At 40.2% G+C, this 17,607-nt stretch overlaps 1 protein-coding gene across 1 annotated transcript in view; it reads left to right on the forward strand.

Annotated features, from left to right (window-relative positions):
* Positions 1-2,931: 2,931 nt before the first annotated feature.
* Positions 2,932-17,607, forward strand: part of BTBD3 (BTB domain containing 3) — a 38,522-nt gene continuing 23,846 nt past the window's right edge. The window contains exon 1 of the mRNA XM_082428617.1: positions 2,932-3,091. The gene's annotated coding sequence lies outside the window, so the exon portion shown is untranslated. The remainder of the gene's footprint in view (positions 3,092-17,607) is intronic.

Here is a 17,607-nt window from a genome sequence, read left to right on the forward strand (position 1 = left end):
AATTATTTCCAGTGTAAACTCTCCTTAGGTTGCTCCCTCCTAGCAGCAAGTAGTTAATTGTACTGGCACTTAAATTGAAATAAAATGTTCAGATGTGAAATCATGTCACTGCTTTGCATGTCTGGTGTTTTAAGAGTACAGCTAGAGTCTATCTTTAGTTAATGGCTCATTAGGCATTTATTTGAAAATAATTAAAATATTCATATGTATCACCTTTTTGGTATATCATAGCTAGGGAAACCAAAATTTTGTTACCTCCTATATCAATTTTTTAAATTTAATAGTATTACCCAGTGAACTGAGAAAATCTCACCATGCCAATATCCACACGCTCTCCTCTTTTGGTTTTTGCCTCTGGTATTCATTCACAAGTAATAGCAGTTGCCATTTATTCAGACCCTAGCATGTGCTGGGTGCTTTACCCATTTTTATTTAATTTGTCATAACATTATAAGTTAAAGATTACAATACCCATTTTTCAGATTCAGATGATAATTAACTCATGTAATGTTCGTAACCTCGCAAGGTATATTAGTCAGGGTTCTTGAGAAAGAGAGAGAGAGGGAGAGAGAGAGAGAGAGAGAGAGGGAGGGAGAGAGAGAGAGAGAGAGGGAGAGGGAGAGAGGGAGAGAGAGAGAGAGAGAGAGAGAGAGAGGGAGAGAGAGAGAGAGGGAGAGAGAGACTTAATTAAGGAATTAAGGAATTGACTCACATGATTGTGGAGGCTGGGACGTCCATAATCTGCAGGGTGAGCCAGCAGGCTGTAGGCCCAGGAAAGAGGTGCAGTTCAAGTCCAGAGGAAGTATGTTGGCAGAATTCCTGTTCTTTTTTTTTCAGGGGAGGTCAGTCTTTTTCTATTTGGGCCTTCAACTGATTGGATAAGGCCCACCCACATTATGGAAGGCAATCTGCTTCACTCAAAGTCCACTGACTTAAATGTTAATCTCACCTGAAAAAAAAATACCTTCGCATAAACATCTAGACTATATTTGACCAAATATCTTGAGTACTGTGGCCTGGCCAAACTGACACATAAAATTAACCATCATACAAGGTAAATATTATGATTCCATGCTACTATAGGGGAACAAAACTTGCCACCCCGAAATGTCTCTTTGGTATGCAGATTTTTTTTCCGAACTGAAAACAATCAAGGCCCAAAAGACTCAGGAAGAAACTTTGACCTTCCCCCTAATTGCCTAAAAATTTTAGATATAGGGCCTATTCTAGTAATAGAGCTATCACCAGAGATACCTGCAAAATACATGGGCTAGGGATGGTAGGGGAATAGGGCCTAGAGATCAAAGTCCACTCTGTGTCCCATTGTCTCTGCCTGATCCAGCAAACAGTTATTTACCAAACATTTATATGAATTGCCTTCTTCCCCTTTCAAGTCCCAAACCACGACCCACAACATCTTCTTGTGCCTTTAAACTGAAGATGATATTTAAGGTAAGGGTGTCAGTCATTTTGGTGAGTTACTCAGTTTTCCTGGCTCTCTGCCATGTACATATGTTTTTAAACTGTTGTTTGATTTTCTTCTGTTACGCTGTCTCAATTGAATTCTTACACCAGCCAGAAGAACCTAAAGGGAAGAGGAAAATTTCTTCCTCCCTGACATTACAGATGAACACAGTAAGGCTCACAGATATTGAGTAACTTGCATGACATCAGACAGTTTGTTTCGGAGCATCTGGACTTTATAAAAGGGGTTTTTGTTTTCCAAAGTCCATATATTTTTCACTACATATACTGTCTCTCAAATTAATGTTTGTTTAATTAAGTAGAAATATATTCTCCCAGGACCAAACTCATGTTAAAAGAAGCATTTAGTGATTGTAGCTGTACATTTTAAAGGTCTAATTTATTCACTAATAAATATCTACCAAAGATGATGATCTAATCTAATGAAGTAGGTGTCTCTCATGAGAAACAACTCTTTACACCCAAACAGGCAGTGACAAAAACTAGGGAATCCTGTCCTTCACAATCTCACAATCTCTGAAAACGTTTCCATGTATTCTATTTCTGATGCCAACACTTGAATTCAGGACCCTCCTACTTCTACAGCATTTCACTGCTAGTCTTCACCTTATATTCCAAAATTCTGCATCTAATCAGACCGCCAGAAACACCAGACCCTTCTCCCTCACACCTTTAGTATTTATCAGTTATCCACTAAAAAAAGGTGAAAGTTTGAAGTGAAGCATCAAAAATCTTTTCCAGACGAGCTTCAAGTACCCTTCCAGCCACCGATTTTGCCCTTCACTATGAAAAACACATTCAGATTAAACTTGTCCCCAAGAAGGTTCATGAGCTCATATATTACTTGATTTTTTTTTTTTTTCAGTTTCTGCCTTTGCATTGACCTTTCTCCCAGGTGAGCTTATCTTCTGACTCCATCTCTTACCCTTCCAGGCTTCTCAAAGTTTTCTCATCACCCCAGCCAGAGGCAACTCTCCTTCCCCAAATTGCTTAAGAGTGTAGTTAAGGTTTGCAGTTTCAGGTACTGGATGATCTCTATTTATGCACTTTTCTCATCTGTTCAAAGAGAGGGCTGGAATCAGTGCCCGAAAAGGAATCCCAAAGCCAAATGCAATCGGTTCACCATTACCTGAGGATGCCCTGTGTTCTGCACAAAGGCTCTGCCAAAGTAGGTGCTCAATAAATATTTAACACCTTAATTGACGAATGATACAGAGAAGAAAACTGCAACTTGTGGGACAAGGGCAAACTTGCTTCTCAGCGAAGGGTGACTTTTGGCCCTCTTCCTCTGCCCTGCGTTTCACAGGTCCAGGGTCACAGCCCACTCCTCCACCGGACCCTAGGAAGGGACAGGCACTACGCATGCCCGGTATCCAGGGGCGCCTCCGGGCGCGCAGCCCGCTCGGCCCCGCCCCTCCCGTCGCTCGGGTGCGCGCGTGCGCGGCCCCGCGGAGCGTGCCCTGCGTGCGGGTACCCGCCGAGCCCGCCGGGCGCTGGTTCCCCGAGTGCCCGGGCCGGGGCCTGAGGAGCGGGCACCGGGCCGGGGCAGCGAGCAGTAAGCAGAGCGGACGGCGGGCGCTGCCTGAGGCGACAAGGACAGCGAGCGGTGAGTGAGGGGGCCGTGAGCGAGCGGGCGGGCGCCTCCGCGCGTGCGCAGCGTCGGACCGCCGGTCCAGGGGCGCGCTCCCGGCAGCGGGCCGGAGGGGCAGAGCTTGGCTGGGCAGGGACGGGGCTGCCGGCCGGCGTCGGGACAGGGGCTGTGGGGGCGCCCGGATAGCCTGTCCCGGCTCGAGAGGCGCTGGCCGCGGGGGCGGGCTTCCGGAGGAGCTCCAGGCGGGACGGTGCTGGCCCCGCGCGGAGGTCCTGGCGTCCGGGCCCGAGGGCAGGGCCAGCTGCAGCTGAGGACGCCGGGGAGGGCCGAGGCGAACCCCCCGGGGCTCCTGCCGGCAGTACGAGCGCTCGCTGAGTGCGCGACCCCCGGAGGTGGCCGAGGTCCAGGGAGGGGGCGCGGCCGAGCAGCCTCGGCGTCGAGCAGGTGGCGGGGCCGCGCCCCTCGCCCGGGGAGGCGCGGGTTGGAAACGGGAGCAAAGTTCCCCGGAGCAACTTTACTGGGGCGCAGCCTGCGGGGTCCGGGGGCGGGGCCCGTGCTGGGGGCTCCGGGGACCGACACCCCAGCCTTCGTCCAGCCCTGGTGGTCGCAGGACGCCCGCGAATGCTGGTGGGCTTCTGCGGGTTCAGTTTCCTTCTGGTCCTGGAGCTCGTCCTCCAAGTTCTGAGCTGTATTCACTGCCAATTCGCTCTTAAAATAGATATGTAAGTTTGGTGTTTCGGTAAGAAGGATATTTGCTCTCTTGGGAAGAAAGGGCTTATATTGCCCGTTTTTTTTTTTTTTTTTTATCTCAAAGAAAGTATTGTTAGGGCATACCGGGGACTCCTATTTATCAAGAAACCTATTGTCCTGTGTGTGCTTGGAGAAAGCTAGCTAATTTCTATTCTTAGCCGTAAAAAGACAAAGGGAGATAACTGTGCTTTCTTTTTTCCTTTCTTTCTTTCTCTCTCTTTTTTTCTTACCCTTTGGTTTAAATACTCTCCGCCACCTCGCCACATCTTGGAGTACTGTAGTTCCCAAAACTGGCTGCACAAAAGGATCACTGGAGAGTTTTAAGACTCTGCTCAAAATTGCACCCCAGACCAATTAAAACACGGTGTGTAGTTTATAAAGTTCCCTCGGTGATTCCAATAGTGCAGCAGAGTTTGGGAAGCATAGGTTTAATTTAAGAAAGTCAAGATTTTAGTTTTGCGAAGTAGCATTCAGTTTGTAACTGATGAGACGAAACTCTGGCTTCGTTTTCCATAGACAGGAACTCACAAAGAGTGGTTTGTTCCCGCCGGGGAGGGAGGGAGGGAAGCGTCTCTAATGGTTCAAACTTTAGCTGAACTATATAATACGACTCCAGCGTCCAGACATTGTTCTAACTGGTGTTTTGAATTTCTTTTGGGCGTGTTGAATTTCCTAGTAGTAAGCCCACCTTCCTGACCCCTGCCGCACCCAAGGGGTTTCATCTTCTTTTAACCCTCTCTCAGCCTCCCTCCCCCGTTTCCCCTCTTAACCATCCCCCAGCCTCTGGGAGGATCCCCTCCCCCAGCATGTACCGACTCTGAGGGGGTGACTGCAGGTTACCATAGCAACGGGTCTTCCAGGGGAAGTGGGCGGGTCTACCTTTGGTTTTCTGAATAGGACTCTTCCTTTTCTAAAGATTTTGAATGACCGTTTTCAGTTCTTGGCCTCAGCTCAGGTAAGGGTGAGTTCACGCAATTCCACTTTTTCTAAGTAATTTCAGAATTATTTATTAATGCTGTTGTATGGAGTGATAATGCTAGCAGCTGTGCTGTTCTACCTTTACCAGTCTTTGCACTAAGAACTTGTGTAACAAAGTTCCAAAAGAAGTGGAAGCAACTTTTTTTAAAAAACAGTTTTCCTTTGGGGCACACAAATCTTCGAAGTATATGCATCATTTTTCTAAACTCCGAAGACATATTTAAGAAATTTTAAAAGTGAAATATAATCCTATATCCATGCAAAAACCTTTGCTAATTTGTGGCCCAAAAATGTCAGTCTGTTTGTAAATTGTTTCGTTCCTAGAAAGTGCTTTGCCATGATTCTTTGCAAAAAGTTAAACCACTTGTAATGTTATACTTTAAAATAACAAAGGAAAGGCACAGTTTGTCTACAGATTCACCCACTCCTTCCCTTCCCCGACACACACACATCCAAACAAAGATAAGTTTTTAAAATGTTCATTCTTTTATGTTCAAAACAGATATTCCGCAGCCAACTAATTCCAGTTTACCTTGAAAGGAACTCTTAAAACTGTTCCACACAAAATAGTACAGACATATTTACGTGTCTTCAGGCTTTTTGTTTTTATGAAACCTTTCAAACTTTATAGTGTGTAAATAATAATCAGAATTCGATCAGTCAATTCAAAATGCTTATGGTAGTATAGTGACTCCCAGCATCTATTGGGGATTGCAGAGGTTTTCTCTACTCTTGTGTTATGTGCTAGTTAACTTTCTGGTTATCAAGCAGATTCCGTAAGGCTAATTTTCCCCATTTCCCTCTGAGAAGACAATAATAGTGGAAAATCCTCTCATTTGATGGACCTTGCAGTTCAACAGTAATGCTGTGCAGCTAAGGCAGTAACTGCTCACCTAATCTTTTCATTCCATGTTTAAAAATTGAGGCCTTCTAAGCATCTACAGTTGAGAATTTCTACTCTTTCTATGGTTTTTAAACATTTTAAAATGAAAAGCCATTGTCCTTGTTGTAGACATTTTGGGAATTACCAAAAAAAGTTAAAAAAATAAAAATCACAGGTACGTCCAGAAATAATCAGCTGTTCATGGGATGATATGCTTCCATTTGTCCCATTTTATTTGTCTGCGTATATATACTTTTAAACAAAATTGGCACTTTAATTTCATTTGTAGTTTTAAATACTGCCCTTTCGCTTAATATATCACATTTCCTATGCCCTTAAATCTTCTTTGAAAATAAGATTTTTAATGATGGGTATGCCAAAGTTTATTTAGCTAGTTTTCTCTTTTTTGACATATTTCCATTTTCAGTGTTCGGAAGTATCATATTAAATTCTGGTTGCAAAGCCTAGCTTGGCCACTTCCGATCGAAGTGACCTTAATTACCTAATTATTTGATTGTGCTTCCTTTATCCATAGAATGGGGGTAATAATTGTGCCGGCAACATAGAGTTTTGGAGCGATGGAATGAACCAAATAGAGGAAGGTCTTCAGCAGAGTCTGGCAAAGGATGTAGGCTCAGAAAGTAATAGCAGACACACAGGCAGAGCTGGGGTAAATGCCCTTGTCTGAAAGTCTCACTGTCTCTGACTTGCTCAGGCTAGATTTATAGCAGAATTCCTGGGGCAGAGGTGAACTCTTTTATGACTCTTGAGGCCTGTTGCCAAATTGCTTATGCCAGAACATGTCGATTCCCTTACACGCTGAACAGTCTTTCCATAGTGTCAGCACTCCAGTGTTTAATCTTTCCTAATCTTCTATAAAAATGTGGTCTTATTTTAATTCATATTTTTTTGGTAACTAGTGAAATTAGTAACTTGCTTTTTATTTGTTCATTTTGCCTCTGAGAGTTGTCCAGGTACTTTGTCCATTTTATTGTTAAATGATGATTTAAAAAAATGATGTAAAGTATCTTTTAATATAAAGAGATAATATATGTATAATTAAGTATCCTATATATATTATATAACATATGCTCTTAATATAAAGAGCGTATAATATAAATATGCTCTTAATATAAAGAGCATTGTGCCTTTATCATATTTGTAATTTTTTTTTTTTTTCTCAGCTCATTATTTGTCTTTTAATTTACTTTATGGTGTTTTCCAAACAGGATATTTTTACTTTTATGTAGTCAGCTCTCTTCATCTTGTCCATTATGACTTTTCCTTGTAAATATTTACGTTTGAAAATATAAACAGAGGTGAGGTAAATGAAACAAAAATTTTGAAAATATATTAGATTTGTACACTTAGTTCTATATTAGCACATGGATGTGAATTGTTTTACAGCACCTCCTCCTCCTGAGCCAGCCCATCTAGTCTACCAGCACCATCTGTTAAACAGTCCATCCTTTCCTCATTGGGTTGTGGTCTTCCCTTTATTATATTTTAAGATCTTGACTAGCTTTTGGGTCTGATTCTGTTTTAGGTCTTACTCATCTATCATTGATCTCTTATCTTAATCAGTGTTAAATCTTTTTAAATGTACATTTAGAATATATAGAAGTGTCTGCTAGAGGAAGTCACAGTGTTCTTTTAGAAATCATAATTATAGTCATCTATCCTTTCAAATAAAAATTATATTACTATCTATATACTAATACATGCACATAATTTAAATCTAAGAATACTAAAATACTTATTGTAAAATAAATGGTCCCCTATCTCTCACCGCCCTCCACCCATCCCCTTAGGCTCCTCAGTGGCAGTATTTTGACTGTTACTGGTTTCTTTTGAGTTTTTCACTGGGACCACATATAAGGTCTTTTCCTGTTGGACTGGTCAGAGGGTGGTCATCAGGCAGCACCCTGCGATGAGGAAAGAAAGGAACACTCCTGCCAGTGTTCGGGAGACATCTGGCTGGAGTCTTAGCATCTCTTCACTTTGGGGAAGGTTCTGGTGCTCTCACAGTCCAAATACTTACCTGTTTTATCTACTCCCCCAAGAATCAGTCTCCAGTCTTGCTGGGCTCAGGGACTGTGGGCCAGAGCTCCACAGCCAGGAGGTGGGAAGGGCATCCGGGAAGTAAGGCTGCTAACCTTATTTTAGCCTGCTACCCTTTCTCCAGTTTTGAAGCAAACTGGAGTGCTTCTCAGCTTTCCTCACTGGTGGTGGAGCATTTCACTCTTAGGGCTGCTGGGTTGCTACTTGTCCATCTGCTTTCCGCTTTCATGATTTTGTTGTAATTTCCACTACCGTTGTTTAAGTCCTTGCATCTTTGTCTTCTGGAAAGAACTCTTTACTGCCATTTTTGTGGAGTTTAGAGAGAGGATGTGCTTGAATGTTTTGTTAAACGTGCCATCTTAACCTGGAATGCTCTGCAGATGAATCCTTAGAACTGAGATATATCCAGTTGTTTTGGTTCGTTGGCAAGGACTGTCATGTACATGTAAAGTAGTCAGTGTTTCTCTGAAGGGATGTGAAAAGTTATGCAGACCTTCTGTCTTTTAGCAGAGGTGTTTTGTTTGTTTGTTTACTATTTATATAAGTCCTAATATTTATTGTTAGGGTTCTTCTTAGGTATTTATGTTTTTGTTGCTGTTGTGATGGGTTCTTCAAATTGCTATTGCTGGTATAAGATGGTTGTTGATTTTTGTAATTTTATTTTATAGCTGGCTCTTATTCTAAGAGCTTTGCAGTTTATTTTCTTGGGTTTCCTACTTACGTAATGACACTTGTGTCTACTTCTTTCTAATAATTATACCTTTTATTTTGGTTTTACGGCAGGCTACACTACTGTTAGCATTCTGGAACATTACAAAATACATCTGGAACATTATCAAATAGTAATGGCAGTAATGTGCAAACTTTTGTTCTTTAATAGGAAAAACAGTAGTACAATATTGGTTTTTGTTTTATCATAATTCCTCATCAGGACAGAGGAAATCTATCCTTTTATTTCCAATTTATTTAGAGGTATTTTTATTATTATTTTTTAAGGGATAGGAATTGAATGGAATTCAATTAGCAGTAATCTGCTAATAGGAATTAGCAGATTACTGTTAGCAGCTATGGTTTATCACTGGTATTTCTTAACAAATCTACTGACTTGAGTCCCAAATATTAAACTGGAGTAAATCCTTCCTTTTGAATAATTCTTTAGAAAAATGAATTCAGTTCGTGACAAAATTAAAAGATAACATCACATTCAGTGCATATTCATGTCTTCTGTGGTGGGGGCTGTGTGGGATACAGTCTCCAGGGCTTTTTCAAAAGAAAATATTGTAAATTGCAGAATCCAACAATCAGTTCTCATCTTTACTCTGGGCAGCACTTGATATAATTGGTCATTCTCTCTTTAGATTTGACTTTCTTCGATTTTGAGGACACCACAGTCTCCTGCTTTTCCTTCTGTACCACTGAATTTCAGTCATTTTTTTTTAAATGTGTGTGGTTTTTGTTTGTTTGTTTTCACATCAGCCTGTTAACTTGGAATACTTCAGGGCTCAGTTCTTGTGGGACTCTTGTCACAAACAATTGTAAGATTTTAATAAAGTACCATGTAGCTCCTTAAGACTCCCGATGTATATTTCCAGTTGAAGTGGCTCTCTTAAACTCCTGATGCATATATCCAACTACTTTTTTGACTTCTTCACTTGAATACATAAAAGATACTTCCATTTTAAGGACTAAAATGGAATTTCTGATCTTCCTCTGCAAACCTGCTCTCCCTGTAGCCTGCTCTATTTTGGTGTTGGGGCAGCTCCATTTTTCGGGTTATTCAAGCCAGAAACCTTGGAATCATCCTGACTCTTCTCTTTCTCTCCCACTTTACATCCAGGCTGTTAGCAGATCCTGCTGCTCTATCTTCCAGATGTATCCAGAATCCTGTCTTCCAAATAAATCCAGGAGTTCAACCCCTTTTCTCACGTCTACTGCAAGCACCTTCCTCCCAAGTCTCCAGCACCTGTTGCCTGGATGGTATGCAGTGACCTCTCCTTTCTTCTTCCCTACCTTCCTTTAATATGTTATCGACATAACAACCGGAGTGATCTTTTTAAAGCATAGGTTGCATATGCTTAAAACCCTCCTCTGGCTCTCCATGTCACTCAGAGTAAAAGTCAAGATTCCTCATAATGATTCACAAAGCCCAACACCTTCTGGTTACCAAGACCTCTGACCTCCTCCCCACTCCTCTCCCTGGAATGGAATGCTCTCCATTCCAGCCATCCTTACCTCCTTGCTGATCCTGGAACCCTCCAGGCACATTCCCACTTTTAGGTCTTTGTGCTGGGTTTTCCTTCTGCCTGTAGTATTTTCTCCCCAGATGCATTCATGGCCAGCTCCCTCACTGCCTTCAGGTCTTCACTAAGCCACCACTTTGTCAGTGACGTCTACGCTGTTTACCGTTGCAAACTGTGCCTGGTATCCCTCTTGGAATGCTTTACGTTTTCTCTTCACCATAGCATCTCCTACCTTCTAGATTACCGTATGACTTATTTATTTATTGTTTATTTTTGGTGAATTCTCTTTTCCCGTCCCTGCTAGACAGTAAGTTCCATGTGGCCAGGTATCTTATGTTCCATGTGGCCAGGTATTTTATGTCTGTTCATTAATGTGTCCCAAGTGTGTGGTACATAGAAGATGATCAGTAAATGTTTTTTAAATAAATGAACATAGTCTGCCTTCTCCATTTTTTTTCCAATGAATTTCTCGTAAAGCAGTGTAGTCCTTTGGCGTCTGTGGATCCAGCATTGGTGATTTAGCATCCCATCAGCAACAGGGAAGTTGAAGAACATGTATGGATATAATAGTACAGAGAGTGGTTATGAGGTTTAAATAGGATACTGTCTGTAAAGTGCTAAACTGTGCCAGTGTGTAGGAACAGGTCACTTAACTGTTAGAAAGCCTTAGCCAACTGACTCGATTCACATCTGAATGATGTGAATTGAATTCTAGAACCTGCTCTCTTTGGATTTCAGTTTTTTTAAGCAATGGTGGGCAGTGGCTTCACCTTGGGAACATTTCAAAATACAGGGAGCCTGAGCTCCCTGGTAAATATCAGTGATGTGCTCTTCCTTTGTTTATTCTTTAACCCATCTGTTAAAGTGGAATGCAACCACTTGTTTTCTCCTTTTGTGTTTTCTTTTTTTTTTTTTAATTTATTTATTTTTATTAATTGATTGATTGATTGCTATGTTGGGTCTTCGTTTCTGTGCTAGGGCTTTCTCTAGTTGCGGCAAGTGGGGGCCACTCTGCATCGCAGTGTGCGGGCCTCTCACTATCGTGGCCTCTCTTGTTGCGGAGAACAGGCTCCAGACGCGCAGGCTCAGTAGTTGTGGCTCACGGGCCTAGTTGCTCCACGGCATGTGGGATCTTCCCATACCAGGGCTCGAACCCGTGTCCCCTGCATTAGCAGGCAGATTCTCAACCACTGCACCACCAAGGAAGCCCCTTTTGTGCTTTCTTGTTGTTCAGGACATCTCCCCATCTCTCAGTCTCCTTTAAGTCCTTTTTCCTCTGAGGTTGTAGCTGAAATAAGTTCTTTTATGAGGTGATTTTGAAATCCTTCAGAGGCACAGAGAAGCACATAGTTGAACATAATATTAAATCCACAAAGTCAAAAGCTCTCAGACCTTTAGCTTCAGTTCCCCGGACAAGCATGCGTTGTGGCCATCCCTGCAGCGACCATCAGAGCCATGGTTTTGCTTACAGTTTCTAGAGTCTCCTTTTATGTCCTTTAAATCTGAGAATATCTCAGAAACATCAGGCTCCCTCTCCTCTTTTGATAGAGCAAGAAATATTTGTATGCTTTTTACTGTGGCAATTACTGTGCAAATAAGGTGAGTCATGTGCCAGAAAAAGATGATTATTTTAGAGATTGTGTAGGCAGCCAAAGAATAGACAATAAACCAAAACGACGATGTATCTCTAGAAATGTGTAAACCCAGTGCCAGTAACCTGAACACAAAAATGTGAACATTTTCTTCAATTTCTAATTTTTTTCCTCAAAAACGATCTACTTACTTAGTTTTTTAAAAATCTACTTAATTTTTCTCTAATAGTATATGAGCAGGGGAGGTCCCCATATTCAGAGAGTGTAAACATTTTAGCCTCAGTTGCCATACATATTATAAATAAAATTTCACAAGCACCACATTCTGAATGTATCACCTGATGAATTTGCCTTCTCTTTGAAGATGGAATCATTGTATTTGTGCTTTGTTTTTGTTTTGTTTTATTTTTTTATACAGCAGGTTCCCATTACTTATCCATTTTATACATATTAGTGTAGATATGTCAATCCCAATCTCCCAATTCATCACACCACCGCCCTACTCCCCCGCCACTTTCCCCCATTGGTGCCCATACGTTTGTTCTCTACATCTGTGTCTCAATTTCTGCCCTGCAAACCGGTTCATCTGTACCATTTTTCTAGGTTCCACATATATGCGTTAATATACGATATTTGTTTTTCTCTTTCTGACTTACTTCACTCTGTATGACAGTCTCTAGATCCATCTACATCTCTACAAATGACCCAATTTCATTCCTTTTTAAGGCTGAGTAATAGTCCATTGTATATATGTACCACATCTTCTTTATCCATTCGTCTGTCGATGGGCATTTAGGTTGCTTCCGTGTCCTGGCTATCGTAAATAGTGCTGCAATGAACATTGGGGTGCATGTGTCGTTTTGAATTATGGTTTTCTCTGGGTATATGCCCAGTAGTGGGATTGCTGGGTCGTATGGTAGTTCTATTTTTAGTTTTTTAAGGAACTTCCATACTGTTCTCCATAGTGGCTGTATCAATTTACATTCCCACCAACAGTGCAAAAGGGTTCCCTTTTCTCCACACCCTCTCCAGCGTTTGTTGTTTGTATATTTTCTGATGCCCATTCTAACAGGTGTGAGGTGATACCTCATTGTAGTTTTGATTTGCATTTCTCTAACAGTGATATTGAGCAGCTTTTCATCTGCTTCTTGACCATCTGTATGTCTTCTTTGGAGAGATGTCTATTTAGGTCTTCTGCCCATTTTTGGATTGGGTTGTTTGTTTTTGTAATATTGAGCTGCATGAGCTGTTTAAATATTTTGGAGATTAATCCTTTGTCCGTTGATTCGTTTGCAAATATTTTCTCCCATTCTGAGGGTTGTCTTTTCGTCTTGTTTGTAATTTCCTTTGCTGTGCAAAAGCTTTGAAGTTTCATTAGGTCCCATTTGTTTATTTTTGTTTTTATTTCCATTACTCTAGGAGGTGGATCAAAAAAGATCTTGCTGTGATTTATGTCAAAGAGTGTTCTTCCTATGTTTTCCTCTAAGAGTTTTATAGTGTCCAGTCTTACATTTAGGTCTCTAATCCATTTTGAGTTTATTTTTGTGTATGGTGTTAGGGAATGTTCTAATTTCATTCTTTTACATGTAGCTGTCCAGTTTTCCTAGCACCACTTATTGAAGAGACTGTCTTATCTCCATTGTATATCCTTGCCTCCTTTGTCATAGATTAGTTGACAATAGGTGCCTGGGTTTATCTCTGGGCCTTCTATCCTGTTCCATTGATCTATGTTTCTGTTTTTGTGCCAGTACCATATTGTCTTGATTACTGTAGCTTTGTAGTACAGTCTGAAGTCAGGGAGTCTGAGTCCTCCAGCTCCGTTTTTTTCCCTGAATACCGCTTTGGCTTTTCGGGGTCCTTTGTTTCTCCATTCAAATTTTAAGATTTTTTTTTCTAGTTCTGTAAAAAATGCCATTGGTAATTTGAAGGAATTGCATTGAATCTGTAGATTTCTTTGGGTAGTATAGTCATTTTCACAATATTGATTCTTCCAATCCAAGAACATGGTATATCTCCTCCATCTGTTTGTATCATCTTTAATTTCTTTCATCGGTGTCTTATAGTTTTCTGCATACAGGTCTTTTGTCTCCCTAGGTAGGTTTATTCCTGGGTATTTTATTCTTTTTGTTGCAATTGTGAATGGGATTATTTCCTTAATTTCTCTTTCAGATTTTTCATCATTAGTGTATAGGAATGCAAGAGATTTCTGTGCATTAATTTTGTATCCTGCAACTTTACTAAATTCATTGATTAGCTCTAGTAGTTTTCTGGTGGCATCTTTAGGATTCTCTATGTATAGTATCATTCATCTGTAAATAGTGACAGTTTTATTTCTTCTTTTCCAATTTATATTCCTTTTCTTTCTTTTTTTTCTCTGATAATCATGGCTAAGACTTCCAAAACTATGTTGAATAATAGTGGTGAGAGTGGACATCCTTGTCTAGTTCCTGATCTTAGAGAAAATGCTTTCAGTTTTTCACCATTGAGAATGATGTTTGCTGTGGGTTTGTCATATATGACCTTTATTATGTTGAGGTAGGTTCCCTCTTTGCCCACTTTCTGGAGCGTTTTTATCATAAATGGGTGTTGAATTTTGTCAAAAGCTTTTTCTGCATCTATTGAGATGCTCATGTGGTTTTTCTTCAATTTGTTACTATGGTGTATCACATTGATTGATTTGCATATATTGAAGAATCCTTGCATCCCTGGGATAAATCCCACTTGGTCATGGTGTATCATCCTTTTGATGTGTTGTTGGATTCTGTTTGCTAGTATTTTGTTGAGGATTTTTGCATCTATATTCACGAGTGATATTGGTCTGTAATTTTCTTTTTTTGTAGTATCTTTGGTTTTGTTATCAGGGTAATGGTGGCCTCATAGAATGAGTTTGGGAGTGTTCCTTCCTCTGCAACTTTTTGGAAGAGTTTGAGAAGGATGGGTGTTAGCTCTTCTCTAACTGTTTGATAGAATTCATCTGTGTAGCCATCTGGTCCTGGACTTTTGTTTGTTGGATGATTTTTAATCACAGTTTCAATTTCATTACTTGTGATTGGTCTGTTTATGTTTTCTGTTTCTTCCTGCTGCGGTCTTGGAAGGTTATACCTTTCTAAGAATTTGTCCATTTCTTCCAGGTTTTCCATTTTATTGGCATAGAGTTGCTTGTAGTAGTCTTCTTAGGATGCTTTGTATTTCTGCAGTGTCTGTTGTAACTTTTCCTTTTTCATTTCTAATTTTATTGATTTGAGTCCTCTCCCTCCTTTTCTTGATGAGTCTGACTAATGGTTTATCAATTTTGTTTATCTTCTCAAAGAACCAGCTTTTAGTTTTATTGATCTTTGCTATTGTTTTCTTTGTTTTTATTTCTGCTCTGATCTTTATGGTTTCTTTCCTTCTGCTAACTTAGGGTTTTGTTTGTTCTTCTTTCTCTAGTTCCTTTAGGTGTAAGGTTAGATTGTTTATTTGAGATGTTTATTGTTTCTTGAGGTAAGATTGTATTGCTATAAACTTCCCTCTTAGAACTGCTTTTGCTGCGTCCCATAGGTTTTGGATCGTCGTGTTTTCATTGTCATTTGCCTCTAGGTATTTTTTGATATCCTCTTTGATTTCTTCAGCGATCTCTTGGTTATTTAGTAACATATTGTTTAGCCTCCATGTGTTTGTTTTTTACATTCTTTTCCCTTTAATTCATTTCTAATCTCATAGTATTGTGGTCAGAAAAGATGCTTGATATGATTTCAGTTTTCTTAAATTTACTGAGGCTTGATTTGTGACCCAAGATGTGATCTATCCTGGAGAATGTTCCATGCGCACTTGAGAAGAAAGTGTAATCTGCTGTTTTTGGATGGAATGTCATATAAATATCAAATCTATCTGGTCTGTTGTGTCATTTAAAGCTTGTGTTTCCTTATTAATTTTCTGTTTGGATGATCTGTCCATTGGTGTAAGTGAGGTGTTAAAGTCCCCCATTATTATTGTGTTACTGTCGATTTCCTCTTTTTTAGCTGTTAGCAGTTGCCTTATGTATTGAGGTGCTCTTATGTTGGGAGCATATATATTTATAATTGTTATATCTTCTTCTTGGATTGATCCCTTGATCATTATGTAGTGTCCTTCTTTGTCTCCTGTAACATTCTTTATTTTAAAGTCGACTTTATCTGATATGAGTATAGCTACTCCAGCTTTCTTTTGATTTCCATTTGCATGGAATATCTTTTTCCATCCCCTAACTTTTAGTCTGTATGTATTCCTAGGTCTGAAGTGGGTCTCTTGTAGACAGCATGTATAAGAGTCTTGTTTTTGTATCCATTCAGCAAGCCTGTGTCTTTTGGTTGGAGCATTTAATCCATTCACGTTTAAGGTAATTATCGATATGTATGTTCCTTTACCATTTTCTTAATTGTTTTGGGTTTGTTTTTGTAGGTCCTTTTTTTCTCTTGTGTTTCCCACTTAGAGAAGTTCCTTTAGCATTTGTTGTGGAGCTGGTTTGGTGGTGCTGAATTCTCTTAGCTTTTGCTTGTCTGTAAAGCTTTTGATTTCTCCATCAAATCTAAATGAGATATATGCCGGGTAGAGTAATCTTGGTTGTAGGTTCTTCGCTTTCATCACTTTAAATATATCCTGCCACTCCCTTCTGGCTTGTAGAGTTTCTCCTGAGAAATCAGCTGTTAACCTTGTGGGAGTTCCCTTGTATGTTATTTGTTGTTTTTCCCTTGCTGCTTTCAATAATTTTTCTTTGTCTTTAATTTTTGCCATTTTGATTACTATGTGCCTCGGCATGTTTCTCCTTGGGTTTATCCTGTCTGGGACTCTCTGCGGTTCCTGGACTGGGTGGCTATTTCCTTTCCCGTGTTAGGGAAGTTTTCAAGTATAATCTCTTCAGATATTTTCCCGGGTTCTTGCTCTCTCTCTTCTCTTTTTGGGACTCCTATAATGCGAATGTTGTTGCATTTAATGTTGTCCCAGAGGTCTCTTAGGCTGTCTTCATTTTTTTTCATTCTTTTTTCTTTATTCTGTTCCACAGCAGTGAATTCCACCATTCTGTCTTCCAGGTCACTTCTTTGTTCTTCTGTGTCAGTTATTCTGCTATTGATTCCTTCTAGTGTATTTTTCATCAGTTATTGTATTGTTCCTCTCTGTTTGTTTGTTCTTTAATTCTCCTAGGCCTTTGTTAAACATTTCTTGCATCTTCTCATTCTTTGCCTCCATTCTTTTTCCAAGGTTCTGGATCATCTTCACTATCATTATTCTGAATTCTTTTTCTGGAAGGTTGCCTATCTCTACTTCGTTTAGTTGTTTTTCTGGGGTTTTATCTTGTTCCTTCATCTGGTACATAGCTCTCTGCCTTTTCATCTTGTCTATCTTTCTGTGAATGTGATTTGTGTTCCACAGGCTGCGGGATTGTAGTTCTTCTTGTTTCTGCTTTCTGCCCTCTCTGTATTTGTCCTTTGTTAGTGTGACGATTCATTCTTTAAGACTTACCACTGTTACAATTTATTTTATTGTGAACTCGAAACAGTCAGTAGTGTTGGCCAAGACTGAATGGAAAGCATTGACCTGCCTTTCTGCTGCTGAATTGCAAAATGTCCCTTAGTTTAGGTTGTTAATGGATAGCCCAGTTGGAAAACACACCTTGTTTTTTTTAGTTCTACAGCTGGGCTGAGGACCTGTGTAAGTATTTGTTTTCATTGTGGAGATTTTTTTTATTTAATTGCCACCTTGTATTATCCAGTTTTTCGGAAGTGGTGATCTTGCCTACCCAGCATCAGCAAACACATGTACTGTGTAGTGAGGGACTGAGTTTGGCCTTCAGGCATTGCACTGTAGGTCTCTTGAAAGACAGGGCTCACATCTAGACCGCCACCTATTTTCATACCTTTGTTCATGGGACATGTAGTGGAAAGTCAAGTGTAATAGTCAAACTACACTTAGATGTGTTTTGGGGGGCTTATTGGGGAATCACCTACATTCCTAGGAGGTCTAGACAATGCTAAAATTCTTAACTAGGGTTCAGCAGGCTTCTCTTCTTAA

This window comes from Balaenoptera physalus (genome assembly GCF_965194825.1).
Source record: "Balaenoptera physalus genome assembly, chromosome: 16".
NCBI lineage: Eukaryota > Metazoa > Chordata > Mammalia > Artiodactyla > Balaenopteridae > Balaenoptera > Balaenoptera physalus.